The sequence below is a fragment of the Salvelinus fontinalis genome, chromosome 6 (assembly GCF_029448725.1).
Source record: "Salvelinus fontinalis isolate EN_2023a chromosome 6, ASM2944872v1, whole genome shotgun sequence".
Lineage (NCBI taxonomy): Eukaryota > Metazoa > Chordata > Actinopteri > Salmoniformes > Salmonidae > Salvelinus > Salvelinus fontinalis.
In genome coordinates, this window is record NC_074670.1 from 69,177,391 (window position 1) to 69,192,397 (window position 15,007).

Sequence of the window (15,007 nt, forward strand, 5' to 3'; positions counted from 1 at the left end):
GTGTTTTTCTGTCAGTGAAAAACTCTCTCTCTCTGTCTTGAATCTGTCTATTTAACTATTTCAGCCCTTGACATCAAATGTGAATGTGGGTGGCCTTCTCTAAAGAGACACTAATGGCCAGCTTTTTCTTTACTGCCTGCCTGAAATCAGACTGACCTAGCAAAAACTGAGAGACAGTAACACTTGGACCCAGCAAACACCAGGGTCCGGTTTCCAGGACACAGACTAATCCTATTCCCCGACTAAAAAGCACAATGAATTGAGACTTTGGAAATTTTAAATTCCTTGTTTTTGATGTATTATTTACTCAGAGATGGCACTGTAGTTACCGGCCCTTGGTGATATCAGATATTCAAGGTATATCTTTATTTTTGTTGCTGTATTATTTCCACAGGCGGAGGTGCTAGCTACCTGTAGGACTAGAGCAGGTACAATGAGAGACCTAGAAAGCTGAATTCTGATCAAGAGAGAGGAATAAAGTTTCATCTAATTAATTAAAGTCCAGCCCCGTGCTGTGGAGACGCTCTGAGATCGACGAGGATTTGCTGAAAGGAGAAAAACATAAACACAACAACAGACAGCAGGAGAGAGAGAATAAGTGTTTGTCTTAACTCAGAGTCTGACCCTGCAACCTTGCATCATCACAAAACTGTCAAAATCTCAGAGCTTTCAGGGCCTTTTAGTCAATGAGGCTACCCCTAAGGTAACTATCCTCACACTTTCTTCTCTCCTTCCTTCAGTCTGTCCCTCTCTCTCTCCTTCCCTCCCTTCCCTATGTCTCTCTCTCCCTCCCTTTCAGTCTTTGTCCCTCTCTCTCCCTCCCTCCCTCTCTCCCTCCCTCTCTCCTAGTGTATTAAAGGGTTTGTTCCTCTCAGTAAAAGCTGATTTATTCTCTTGTGGTATCGATCGGTCGCTGCATTAAAGATTATAATTCATTACCTCGGCCCTTTTAATACATTAAACACTCAAAATAAAAATAAAATAATCCTAACCTCCCCAGGGTGCAAGTAAACGTTCCGGGAGAGGAGACGTCCGTCCCGTCCACCGTCCCCGGCCTTCAGCACGTCTGGAGTGTGTGTGTATGAATGAGAGACACACACTTCGATCACACACACACACACCCAGGCCACAGTCTATATTGAATAGTGTCTCAGTCAAACTTTCCAACAGGTCAGCGCGCACACAGACTCAGTCTTGTTCGCATACAGATGCAGATCTCCCAGCAAACACACGCACACTTAAACACATGAATATCACACATTCTCAAGTAGACATTAATGTAGCGGTTCGTGGGAATGGTCGGGAACTAAAGGAACAGAATGAAGTAGGTCTAAAAGAACCATGTTGAGGACGTCAGGTTACCCAAGGACAACGTTCCTTAACATGTGGTGTTAACATGTGTCTGAATTGTGCTGTTTTTTTATTGTGAATGTGTGTGTGTTTTGGGACAGAGGGAAGTGGTTGAACACTACTACACTACTCAGTTTATTACCTGTCTCCCTCTTGAGCACCCCGCATTTCCCTCTCTCTCTCCTTCCGTCTCAGGATTCTTCTCCCACGGGCTCTGCTCAAACTTCTCCCCTTCTCTTTCACTCCCTCCCGCTCTCCTCTCCTCCACTCCCTCCCGCTCCCCTCCACTCCCTCCCGCTCTCCTCTCCTCCACTCCCTCCCGCTCCCCTCCACTCCCTCGCTCTGACAGGCTTTCAGGCGGTAAATCAGAAACATTTATCCAGCAGCAGCGCCCAAGTGTCCTGGATTCTGCTAAAGAGCCATTTTCATTTCACTAGCAGTTTACCACCCTGCTCCCCCATCCATAAACATCACCCCACCCCTCCTCCTCCTCTCCATCCCTCCTCCATACACATCACCCAACCCTCCTACCTGATCCTCTATCCCTGCATATACTCTCCATCCCTCTCTCTCTCTTTGACTCCCACTTGGTGATGGCCTGACTGAAAGAAAAACAACTCTCCACCCAGAAGAGAAACAGCTAAAACTTTGAGAAACAGTATACTAATAAAACAGACTGTAAATAGACTGTAAACTGCACAGCACCACCTCAGGAGGCTGAAAAGATATGGCATGGGCCCTCAGCTCCTCAAAATGTTTTACAGCTGCACCATCAAGAACATCTTGACTGGCTGCATCACAGCTTAGAATGGCAAATGCACCACCCTCGACCACAAAGCGCTACAAGGGGTGGTGTGTATAACCCAGTACATCACTGGGGCCGAGCTCCCTACCATCCAGGACCACTATAACAGGCAGTGTCAGAGGAAGGACCCAAAAATTGGCAAAAGACTCCAGACACCAGTCATAGAATGTTCACTCTGCTACCCTCCAGCAAACAGTACCGGAGCATCGGCTCTTGGACCAACAGGCTCCAAGACAGCTTCTATCCCCAAGCCATAAGACTGCTAAATAGTTATTTCAATGGTTACCTGCACTATATGCACAGACTATATATATATATATATATATATATATATATATATATATTTTTTTTTATTTTTTATCCCATTTTCTCCCCAATTTTCGTGGTATCCAATCGCTAGTAATTACTACCTTGTCTCATCGCTACAACTCCCGTACGGGCTCGGGAGAGACGAAGGTCGAAAGCCATGCGTCCTCCGAAGCACAACCCAACCAGCCATACTGCTTCTTAACACAGCGCCTCCAACCCGGAAGCCAGCCGCACCAATGTGTCGGAGGAAACACCGTGTACCTGGCCCCCTTGGTTGGCCCGGCCCGCCACAGGAGTCGCTGGAGCGCGATGAGACAAGGATATCCCTACCGGCCAAACCCTCCCTACCCCGGACGACGCTATGCCAATTGTGCGTCGCCGCACGGACCTCCCGGTCGCGGCCGGCTGCGACAGAGCCTGGGCGCGAACCCAGAGACTCTGGTGGCGCAGTTAGCACTGCGATGCAGTGCCCTAGACCACTGCGCCACCCGGGAGGCCCAGACTCTATATTTTTAACATTGTTTATTGAACCTTTATTTAACTAGGCAAGTCAGTTAAGAACAAATTCTTATTCACAATGACTGCCTACCCCGACCAAACCCGGACAATGCTGGGCCAATTGTGCGCCGCCCTATGGGACTCCCAATCACGGCCGGTTGTGATACAGCCTGGATACATCTTGCACTGACTCTATGCAAACTCACAAGACTATATATACACACATTCACATACAGACACACACATACAGACAACACAAACACACACACGTCAGTTCAAATGTACATTTGGTTGAGTTGCCAACTAACGTGACTTCAACGTGAAAACAAAAAACGTCACAATGTTATTGGATTTAGGTAAAACGTTTTGTGAAAAAAATACTTAATTCTATTATGTTGATTACTTTTTCACACACACACACACACACACACACACACACACACACACACACACACACACACACACACACACACACACACACACACACACACACACACACACACACACACACACACACACACACACACACACACACACACACACACAGTCTATATTGAATAGTGGCCCTGAGTCAATACTTTGTAGAAGCACCTTTGGCGGCGATTACAGCTTTGAGTCGTCTTGGGTATGTCTGTATCAGCTTTGCAAATCTGTATTTGGGGATTCTCTCAAGCTCCGTTAAGTAAAATGGGAAGCGGCGGTGAACAGCAATCTTCAAGTCTTTCCACACATTTTCAAATGGGGTTCAAATCTGGGCTTTGGCTGGGCCACTCAAGGACTTTCACATTCTTGTTCTGAAGCCCTTCCAGCTTTGACTTGGCTGTATGCTTGGGGTCATTGTCCCGTTGGAACGTTTGCACTCTGAAGCAGGCTCTCATCAAGGATTTGCCTGTATTTGGCTCCATTCACTATTCCCTCATCCTTACCAGTCTCCCAGTCCCTACCGCTGATAAGCATCCCCATTGCATGATGCTGCCACGGGTGATGTGCTGTGCCTGGTTTTCTCCAGACATAGCGCTTTGCATTTAGGCCAAAGAGTTACATTTCTGTCTCATCAGACAACAGAATATTTAGTATTATGATCTAAGTCTTTCACTTGCCTTTTTGAAAACTCCAGGCTTGCCGTCATGTGCCTTTTCTCAGGAGTGGCTTCCGTCTGGCCACTCTCCCATAAAGCCCAGATTGGTATAGTGTAGAGACTGCTGTCCTTCTGGCATGTCATCTCATCTCAGCCAAGAAACTTTATAGGTCTGTCAGAGTGGTCATTGGGTTGTTGGTTACCTCCCTGGCCAAGGTTCTTCTTGCCCGGTTGCTCAGTTTGGCATGACGGACAGCTCTCGGCAGAGTCTGGGTAGTTTTTTTTTTTTCTCCATTTCCCAATGATCGAGACCACTGTGCTCTTGGAAACGTTCAACACTCTAGAAATGGTTTTATTACTTTCCCCAGATATATGCATCATCACAATTCTATCTCAGAGATCTACGGACAGTTCCTTGGACTTCATGGTCTAGTTTCTGCTCTGACATGCATTGTCAACTGTGGGACCTTATACAGTGCCTTCGCAAAGTATTCAGACGCCTTGACTTCACAGTTACAGCCTTATTCTAAAATGGATTAAATAATTTTTTGTCCTCATCAATCTACACACAATCCCGTATAATAAAGCGAAAACTGTTTTTTTAGAAATGTTTGCAAATGTATTAAGAAAGTAAAACAGAAATATCTTATTTACATAAGTATTCAGACCCTTTCCTATGAAAATTGAAATTGAACTCAGATGCATCCTGTTTCCATTGATCATCCTTGATGTTTCCAGAGATGTTTGATTGGGGCACCTGTGGTAAATTCAATTAATTGGACATGATTTGGAAAGGCCCACACCTGTCTATATAAGGTCCCACAGTTGACAGTGCATGTCAGAGCAAAAACCAAGCCATGAAGTCGAAGGAATTGTCCTCAGAGCCGAGGCATAGATCTGGAGAAGGGTAATACAATACATTTCTGTAGCATTGAATGTTTTTCAGCAGCAGGGACTGGGAGACTAGCCAGGATCGAGGGAAAGATGAACAGAGCAAAGTACAGAGAGATCCTTGATGAAAACCTGCTCCAGAGTGCTCAGGACCTCAGACTGGGGCGAAGGTTCACCTTCCAACAGGACAAAGCCCACAGCCAAGACAGCTCAGGAGTGGCTTCGGGACAAGTCTCTGAATGTCCTTGAGTGGCCCAGCCAGTGCCCAGACTTGAACCCTATCAAACATCTCTGGAGATACCGAAAAATAGCTGTGCAGCGACGCTCCCCATCCAACCTGCCAGAGCTTGAGAGGAACGGCAGAGAAGAATGGGAGTAACTCCCCAAATACAGGTGTGCCAAGCTTGTAGCGACATACCCAAAAAGACTCGAGGTACTGAGTAAAGGGTCTGAATACTTATTAAATTTCCTTATTTAAAAAAAAACGTTTTATACATTTGCAAACATTTCAAAAAAATGTTTGCTTTATCATTATGGGGTATTGTGTGTAGATGAGTAAAAAATAAAATTTAATCAATTTTAGAATAAGGCTGTAATGTAACAAAACGTGGAAAAAGTAAAGGGGTCTGAATACTTTCCGAATGCACTGTATAGACAGGTTTCCTTTGAAATCCTGTCAGAAAAAAATATTTGGACACAGGTGGACTCCAATCAAGTTGTAGTGACATCAAGGATTAGCAAAGGAAATTGGATGCACCTAAACTCAATTTGGAGTGTCATAGTAAAGGGGTGTGAATATTTATGTAAATGAGAACTGTATTTAGCAAAAATGTCTAAACATGTTTTCACATTGTCATTATGGGGTATTGTCTGTAGATTGGTGATTGGTGGTTTTAATCTATTCTCAGACTAACACAACAAAATGGGCAATAAGTCAAGGTGTATGAATACTTTCTGAAGGCACTGTACATATCTACCTCAAATACCTTGTACCTCTGCACATTGATCTGGTACTGGTCCTCACAGTATATAGCTCCACATTGATCTGGTACTGGTCCTCACAGTATATAGCTCCACATTGATCTGGTACTGGTCCTCACAGTATATAGCTCCACATTGATCTGGTACTGGTCCTCACAGTATATAGCTCCACATTGATCTGGTACTGGTACTCCCTGTATATAGCTCCACATTGATCTGGTACTGGTACTCCCTGTATATAGCTCCACATCAATCTGGTACTTCCTGTATATAGCTCCACATTGATCTGGTACTTCCTGTATATAGCTCCACATTGATCTGGTACTTCCTGTGTAAAGCTCCACATTGCTCTGGTACTCCCTGTATATAGCTCCATGTTGATCTGGTACTTGTACTCCCTGTATATAGCTCCACATCGATCTGGTACTTCCTGTATATAGCTCCACATTGATCTGGTACTTCCTGTGTAAAGCTCCACATTGATCTGGTACTCCATGTATATAGCTCCATGTTTTTAAAAATTTTTTTTATCCCATTTTCTCCCCAATTTTCGTGGTATCCAATCGCTAGTAATTACTACCTTGTCTCATCGCTACAACTCCCGAAGGTCGAAAGCCATGCGTCCTCCGAAGCACAACCCAACCAGCCGTACTGCTTCTTAACACAGCGCGCCTCCAACCCGGAAGCCAGCTGCACCAATGTGTCGGAGGAAACACCGTGTACCTGGCCCCCTTGGCTGGCGTGCACTGCGCCCGGCCCATGAGACAAGGATATCCCTACCGGCCAAACCCTCCCTACCCCGGACGACGCTATGCCAATTGTGCGTCGCCCCACGGAACCTCCCGGTCACGGCCGGCTGCGACAGAGCCTGGGCGCGAACCCAGAGACTCTGCCCTATATAGCTCCATGTTGATCTGGTACTTGTACTCCCTGTATATAGCTCTACATTGATCTGGTACTTCCTGTATATAGCTCCACATTGATCTGGTACTCCCTATATATAGCTCCACATTGATCTGTTACTGGTACTTCCTGTATATAGCTCCACATTGATCTAGTACTGGTCTTCACTGTATATAGCTCTACATTGATCTGGTACTCCCTGTATATAGCTCCACATTGATCTGGTACTTCCTGTATATAGCTCCACATTGACCTGGTACTCCCTGTATATAGCTCCACATTGACCTGGTACTCCCTGTATTTAGCTCCACATTGATCTGGTACTCCCTGTATATAGCTCCACATTGACCTGGTACTCCCTGTATATAGCTCCACATTGATCTGGTACTTTCTGTATATAGCTCCACATTGATCTGGTACTGGTACTTCCTGTATATAGCTCCACATTGACCTGGTACTCCCTGTATTTAGCTCCACATTGATCTGGTACTGGTACTCCCTGTATATAGCTCCACATTGATCTGGTACTTTCTGTATATAGCTCCACATTGATCTGGTACTTCCTGTATATAGCTCCACATTGACCTGGTACTCCCTGTATATAGCTCCACGTTGATCTGGTACTCCCTGTATATAGCTCCACATTGATCTGGTACTCCCTGTATATAGCTCCACATTGATCTGGTACTCCCTGTATATAGCTCCACATTGATCTGGTACTTCCTGTATATAGCTCCACATTGATCTGGTACTGGTACTCCGTGTATAGAGCTCCACATTGATCTGGTACTTCCTGTATATAGCTCCACATTGATCTGGTACTGGTACTTCCTGTATATAGCTCCACATTGATCTGGTACTGGTACTTCCTGTATATAGCTTCACATTGGTCTGGTACTGGTACTCCCTGTATATAGCTCCACATTGATCTGGTACTTCCTGTATATAGCGCCACATTGATCTGGTACTTCCTGTATATAGCTCCACATTGATCTGGTACTGGTACTCCCTGTATATAGCTCCACATTGATCTGGTACTGGTACTCCCTGTATATAGCTCTACATTGATCTGGTACTGGTACTCCCTGTATATAGCTCCACATTGATCTGGTACTGGTACTTCCTATATACACCTCCACATTGATCTGGTACTGGTACTCCCTGTATATAGCTCCACATTGATCTGGTACTCCCTGTTTATAGCTCCACATTGATCTGGTACTCCCTGTATATAGCTCCACATTGATCTGGTACTTTCTGTATATAGCTCTACATTGATCTGGTACCTTCTGTATATAGCTCCACATTGATCTGGTACTCCCTGTATATAGCTCCACATTGATCTGGTACTGGTCCTTCCTATATATACCTCCACATTGATCTGGTACTGGTACTCCCTGTATTTAGCTCCACATTGATTTGGTACTGGTACTCCCTGTATATAGCTCCACATTGATCTGGTACTCCCTGTTTATAGCTCCACGTTGATCTGGTACTCCCTGTATATAGCTCCACATTGATCTGGTACTCCCTGTTTATAGCTCCACATTGATCTGGTACTCCCTGTTTATAGCTCCACATTGATCTGGTACTTCCTGTATATAGCTCCACATTGATCTGGTACTCCCTGTATATAGCTCCACATTGATCTGGTACTCCCTGTATATATCTCCACATTGATCTGGTACTTTCTGTATATAGCTCCACATTGATCTGATACTTCCTGTGTATAGTTCCACATTTATCTGGTACTCCCTGTATTTAGCTCCACATTGATCTGGTACTCCCTGTATATAGCTCCACATTGATCTGGTACTCCCTGTATATAGCTCCACATTGATCTGGTACTCCCTGTATATAGCTCCACATTGATCTGGTACTAGTACTTCCTGTATATACAGTCATATGAAAAAGTTTGGGTACCCCTCTGAGGCTGCATAATAATTTACTCTGTCGTCACAGAAAATGATCACAGTGGCATGCCATTCATTTTCTAATAAAAGCTGAGTACTGGGGTATTGTCCAGACAAAGATTTTTAGTGTAGCAATATTAAGTTGTATGAAATTAAATCAGATGTGAAAAATAGGCTGTGCAAAAATGTGGGCACCCTTGTCATTCTGTTGATTTGAATACCTGCAACTACTTAGCACTGATTAATTGGAACACACAATTGGTTTGGTGAGCTCATTAAGCCTTGAACTTCATAGACAAGTGCATCCAATCATGAGAAAAGGTATTTAAGATGGCCAACTGCAAGTTGTTGTTCTCTTTGACTCTCCTCTGAAGAGTGGTAACATGGGGGCCTCAAAACAACTCTCAAATGACCTGAAAACAAAGATTGTTCAACATTATGGTTTAGAGGAAGGCTACAAAAAGCTATCGCAGAGATTTAAGCTGTCAGTGTCCACTGTGAGGAACATAGTGAGGAAATGGAAGACCACAGGCACAGTTCTTGTTAAGGTCAGAAGTGGCAGGCCAAGTAAAATATCGGAGAGGCAAAGGCGAAGGATGGTGAGAACGGTCAAAAACAGCGCACAGACCACCTCCAAAGACCTACAACATCATCTTGCTGCAGATGGTGTCACTGTGCATCGTTCAACAATTCAGCGCACTTTGCACAAGGAGAAGCTGTATGGGAGAGTGGTGCGGAAGAAGCCTTTTCTGCACACACGCTACAAACAGAGTCGCTTGAGGTATGCAAACGCACATTTGGACAAGCCAGCTTCATTTTGGAATAAGGTGCTGTGGACTGATGAAACAAAGATTGAGTTATTTGGTCATAACAAGGGACGTTATGCATGGCGGCAAAAGAACACAGCGTTAAAAAAACAAACACTTGCTACCCACAGTCAAATTTGGTGGGCGTTCCATCATGCTGTGGGGCTGTGTGGCCAGTGACGGTACTGGGAATCTTGTTAAAGTTGAGGGTTGCATGGATTCCACTCAATATCAGCAGATTCTTGGGAATAATGTTGAAGAATCAGTCACAAAGTGGAAGTTACGCCGGCGCTGGATATTTCAACAAGACAACGACCCAAAACACTGCTCAAAATCTACCCGGGCATTTATGCAGAGGAACAAGTACAATGTTCTGGAATGGCCATCCCAGTCCCCAGACCTAAATATCATTGAGAATCTGTGGGATGATTTGAAGCGGGCTGTCCATGCTCGGCAACCATCAAACCTAACTGAACTGGAGATGTTTTGTAAGGAGGAATGGTCCAAAATACCTTCATCCAGAATCCAGACACTCATTAGAGGCTATGGCAAGCGTCTAGAGGCTGTTATTTTAGCAAAAGGAGGCTCTACTAAATACTGATGTGATTTTTCTATTGGGGTGCCGAAATTTATGCACCCGTCTAATTTTGTTTTGATGCATATTCCACATTTTCTGTTAATCCAATAAACCTCATTTCACGACTGAAATATTACTGTGTCCATCACTTATTTGATGGATAAAAATGGAATTGCTGATCAAAACACCCAATTATTTATAAATGGAAATCATGGAAATTGTCAGGGGTGCCCAAACTTTTTCATACGACTGTAGCTCCACATTGATCTGGTACTGGTACTCCCTGTATATAGCTCCACATTGATCTGGTACTGGTACTTCCTGTATATAGCTCCACATTGATCTGGTACTGGTCCTCACAGTATATAGCTCCACATTGATCTGGTACTGGTACTCCCTGTATATAGCTCCACATCGATCTGGTACTTCCTGTATATAGCTCCACATTGATCTGGTACTTCCTGTGTAAAGCTCCACATTGATCTGGTACTCCCTGTATATAGCTCCATGTTGATCTGGTACTTGTACTTCCTGTATATAGCTCCACATCGAACTGGTACTTCCTGTATATAGCTCCACATTGATCTGGTACTTCCTGTGTAAAGCTCCACATTGATCTGGTACTCCCTGTATATAGCTCCATGTTGATCTGGTACTTGTACTCTCTGTATATAGCTCTATATTGATCTGGTACTTCCTGTGTATAGCTCCACATCGATCTGGTACTCCCTATATATAGCTCCACATTGATCTGTTACTGGTACTTCCTGTATATAGCTCCACATTGATCTAGTACTGGTCTTCACTGTATATAGCTCTACATTGATCTGGTACTCCATGTATATAGCTCCACATTGATCTGGTACTTCCTGTATATAGCTCCACATTGATCTGGTACTCCCTGTATATAGCTCCACATTGATCTGGTACTCCATGTATTTAGCTCCACATTGATCTGGTACTCCCTGTATATAGCTCCACATTGATCTGGTACTCCCTGTTTATAGCTCCACGTTGATCTGGTACTGGTACTCCCTGTATATAGCTCCACATTGATCTGGTACTTTCTGTATATAGCTCCACATTGATCTGGTACTGGTACTCCCTGTATATAGCTCCACATTGATCTGGTACTTCCTGTATATAGCTCCACATTGATCTGGTACTCCCTGCATATAGCTCCACATTGATCTGGTACTCCCTGTATATAGCTCCACATTGATCTGGTACTTTCTGTATATAGCTCCACATTGATCTGGTACTGGTACTCCCTGTATAAAGCTCCACATTGATCTGGTACTTCCTGTATATAGCTCCACATTGATCTGGTACTCCCTGCATATAGCTCCACATTGATCTGGTACTCCCTGTATATAGCTCCACATTGATCTGGTACTGGTACTTCCTGTATTTAGCTCCACATTGATCTGGTACTAGTACTTCCTGTATATAGCTCCACATTGCTCTGGTACTGGTACTCCCTGTATATAGCTCCACATTGATCTGGTACTGGTACTCCCTGTATATAGCTCCACATTGATCTGGTACTTCCTGTATATAGCTCCACATTGATCTGGTACTGGTACTTCCTGTATATAGCTCCACATTGATCTGGTACTAGTACTTCCTGTATATAGCTCCACATTGATCTGGTACTGGTACTTCCTGTATATAGCTCCACATTGATCTGGTACTGGTACTCCCTGTATATAGCTCCACATTGATCTGGTACTGGTACTCCCTGTATATAGCTCCACATTGATCTGGTACTGGTACTTCCTGTATATAGCTCCACATTGATCTGGTACTGGTACTTCCTGTATACAGCTCCACATTGATCTGGTACTGGTACTCCCTGTATATAGCTCCACATTGATCTGGTACTGGTACTCCCTGTATATAGCTCCACATTGATCTGGCACTGGTACTTCCTGTATATAGCGCCACATTGATCTGGTACTAGTACTTCCTGTATATAGCTCCAAATTGATCTGGTACTAGTACTTCCTTTATATAGCTCCACATTGATCTGGTACTTCCTGTATATAGCTCCACATTGATCTGGTACTGGTACTTTCTGTATATAGCTCCACATTGATCTGGTACTTCCTGTATATAGCTCCACATTGATCTGGTACTGGTACTTTCTGTATATAGCTCCACATTGATCTGGTACTTCCTGTATATAGCTCCACATTGATCTGGTACTGGTACTCCCTGTATATAGCTCGACACTGATCTGGTACTCCCTGTTTATAGCACCACGTTGATCTGGTACTGGTACTCCCTGTATATAGCTCCACATTGATCTGGTACTTTCTGTATATAGCTCCACATTGATCTGGTACTGGTACTCCCTGTATATAGCTCCACATTGATCTGGTACTTCCTGTATATAGCTCCACATTGATCTGGTACTTCCTGTATATAGCTCCACATTGATCTGGTACTGGTACTTCCTGTATATAGCTCCACATTGATCTGGTACTAGTACTTCCTGTATATAGCTCCACATTGATCTGGTACTGGTACTTCCTGTATATAGCTCCACATTGATCTGGTACTGGTACTCCCTGTATATAGCTCCACATTGATCTGGTACTAGTACTTCCTGTATATAGCTCCACATTGATCGGGTACTGGTACTCCCTGTATATAGCTCCACATTGATCTGGTACTGGTACTTCATGTATATAGCTCCACATTGATCTGGTACTGGTACTCCCTGTATATAGCTCCACATTGATCTGGTACTGGTACTTCCTGTATATAGCTCCACATTGATCTGGTAATGGTACTCCCTGTATATAGCTCCACATTGATCTGGTACTGGTACTCCCTGTATATAGCTCCACATTGATCTGGTAAAGGTACTTCCTGTATATAGCTCCACATTGATCTGGTACTGGTACTTCCTGTATACAGCTCCACATTGATCTGGTACTGGTACTCCCTGTATATAGCTCCACATTGATCTGGTACTTCCTGTATATAGCTCCGCATTGATCTGGTACTGGTACTTCCTGTATATAGCGCCACATTGATCTGGTACTAGTACTTCCTATATATACCTCCACATTGATCTGGTACTCCCTGTATATAGCTCCATATTGATCTGGTACTTCCTGTATATAGCTCCACATTGATCTGGTACTGGTACTCCCTGTATATAGCTCCACATTGATCTGGTACTTTCTGTATATAGCTCCACATTGATCTGGTACTGGTACTCCCTGTATATAGCTCCACATTGATCTGGTACTTCCTGTATATAGCTCCACATTGATCTGGTACTCCCTGCATATAGCTCCACATTGATCTGGTACTCCCTGTATATAGCTCCACATTGATCTGGTACTCCCTGTATATAGCTCCACATTGATCTGGTACTGGTACTTCCTGTATATAGCTCCACATTGATCTGGTACTAGTACTTCCTATATATAGCTCCACATTGATCTGGTACTGGTACTACCTGTATATAGCTCCACATTGATGTGGTACTGGTACTTCCTGTATTTAGCTCCACATTGATCTGGTACTAGTACTTCCTGTATATAGCTCCACATTGCTCTGGTACTGGTACTCCCTGTATATAGCTCCACATTGATCTGGTACTGGTACTCCCTGTATATAGCTCCACATTGATCTGGTACTTCCTGTATATAGCTCCACATTGATCTGGTACTGGTACTTCCTGTATATAGCTCCACATTGATCTGGTACTAGTACTTCTTGTATATAGCTCCACATTGATCTGGCACTGGTACTTCCTGTATATAGCTCCACATTGATCTGGTACTGGTACTCCCTGTATATAGCTCCACATTGATCTGGTACTGGTACTTCCTGTATATAGCTCCACATTGATCTGGTACTGGTACTTCCTGTATACAGCTCCACATTGATCTGGTACTGGTACTCCCTGTATATAGCTCCACATTGATCTGGTACTGGTACTCCCTGTATATAGCTCCACATTGATCTGGTACTGGTACTTCCTGTATATAGCGCCACATTGATCTGGTACTAGTACTTCCTGTATATAGCTCCACATTGATCTGGTACTAGTACTTCCTTTATATAGCTCCACATTGATCTGGTACTTCCTGTATATAGCTCCACATTGATCTGGTACTGGTACTCTCTGTATATAGCTCCACATTGATCTGGTACTGGTACTTCCTGTATATAGCTCCATTGTGTATTTTATTCCTCTAGTTAAATTTTTTTTATTACTCTGCATCATTTGGGAAGGGCTCCTAAGCAAGCATTCGGTTGGGGATAATGAGTCTCACTCTTTTTATCCCTGTCTCTCTCTCAACCTCGTCTTCTCAGTCTATCTGCTCCCCTCCTTCCAGTTACCTCTTCTCTCCCCCCCTCGATCCCTCACTCCCCAATTCTTCTGTCTTTTCCGTACCTCCATCTCCACCTCTTCCTTAGCTAAAATAAATATTCAGACAGCTAGTGACATTAGGAGAGTTGTAATGATAGCTGGGGCTTCTTGTCAGCATTGCTTATTTATTTTTGTGCTGTTGTGAAAATCAATAAAGAAAGTTGTCTAAACATGAAAGTGGGAGCACAGGGTGGGGTGACAGGAACAAACTGTCATTTATTTTCAAACAAAGCACCACCTGGTCTGCCTGAGAATGACAACACACACATTTTCAGGTAGGCAGTCGCACTCAGTCAGACACACAAACGTACACACTCAAACGCACGTACGCACACTAAAGACGAAAGGACTCACTGGGAGCGGTCCCACCTGACAAACTCAGTGAATCCAATCCAATCCCCCAAAATGCCAACACGTAATCCTCTGTGATCTCTTTTAATTAGCTTCTTCTTCTCCACACACACACTCTAGTACAGCTAACCTTGTGGGTACAAACAATT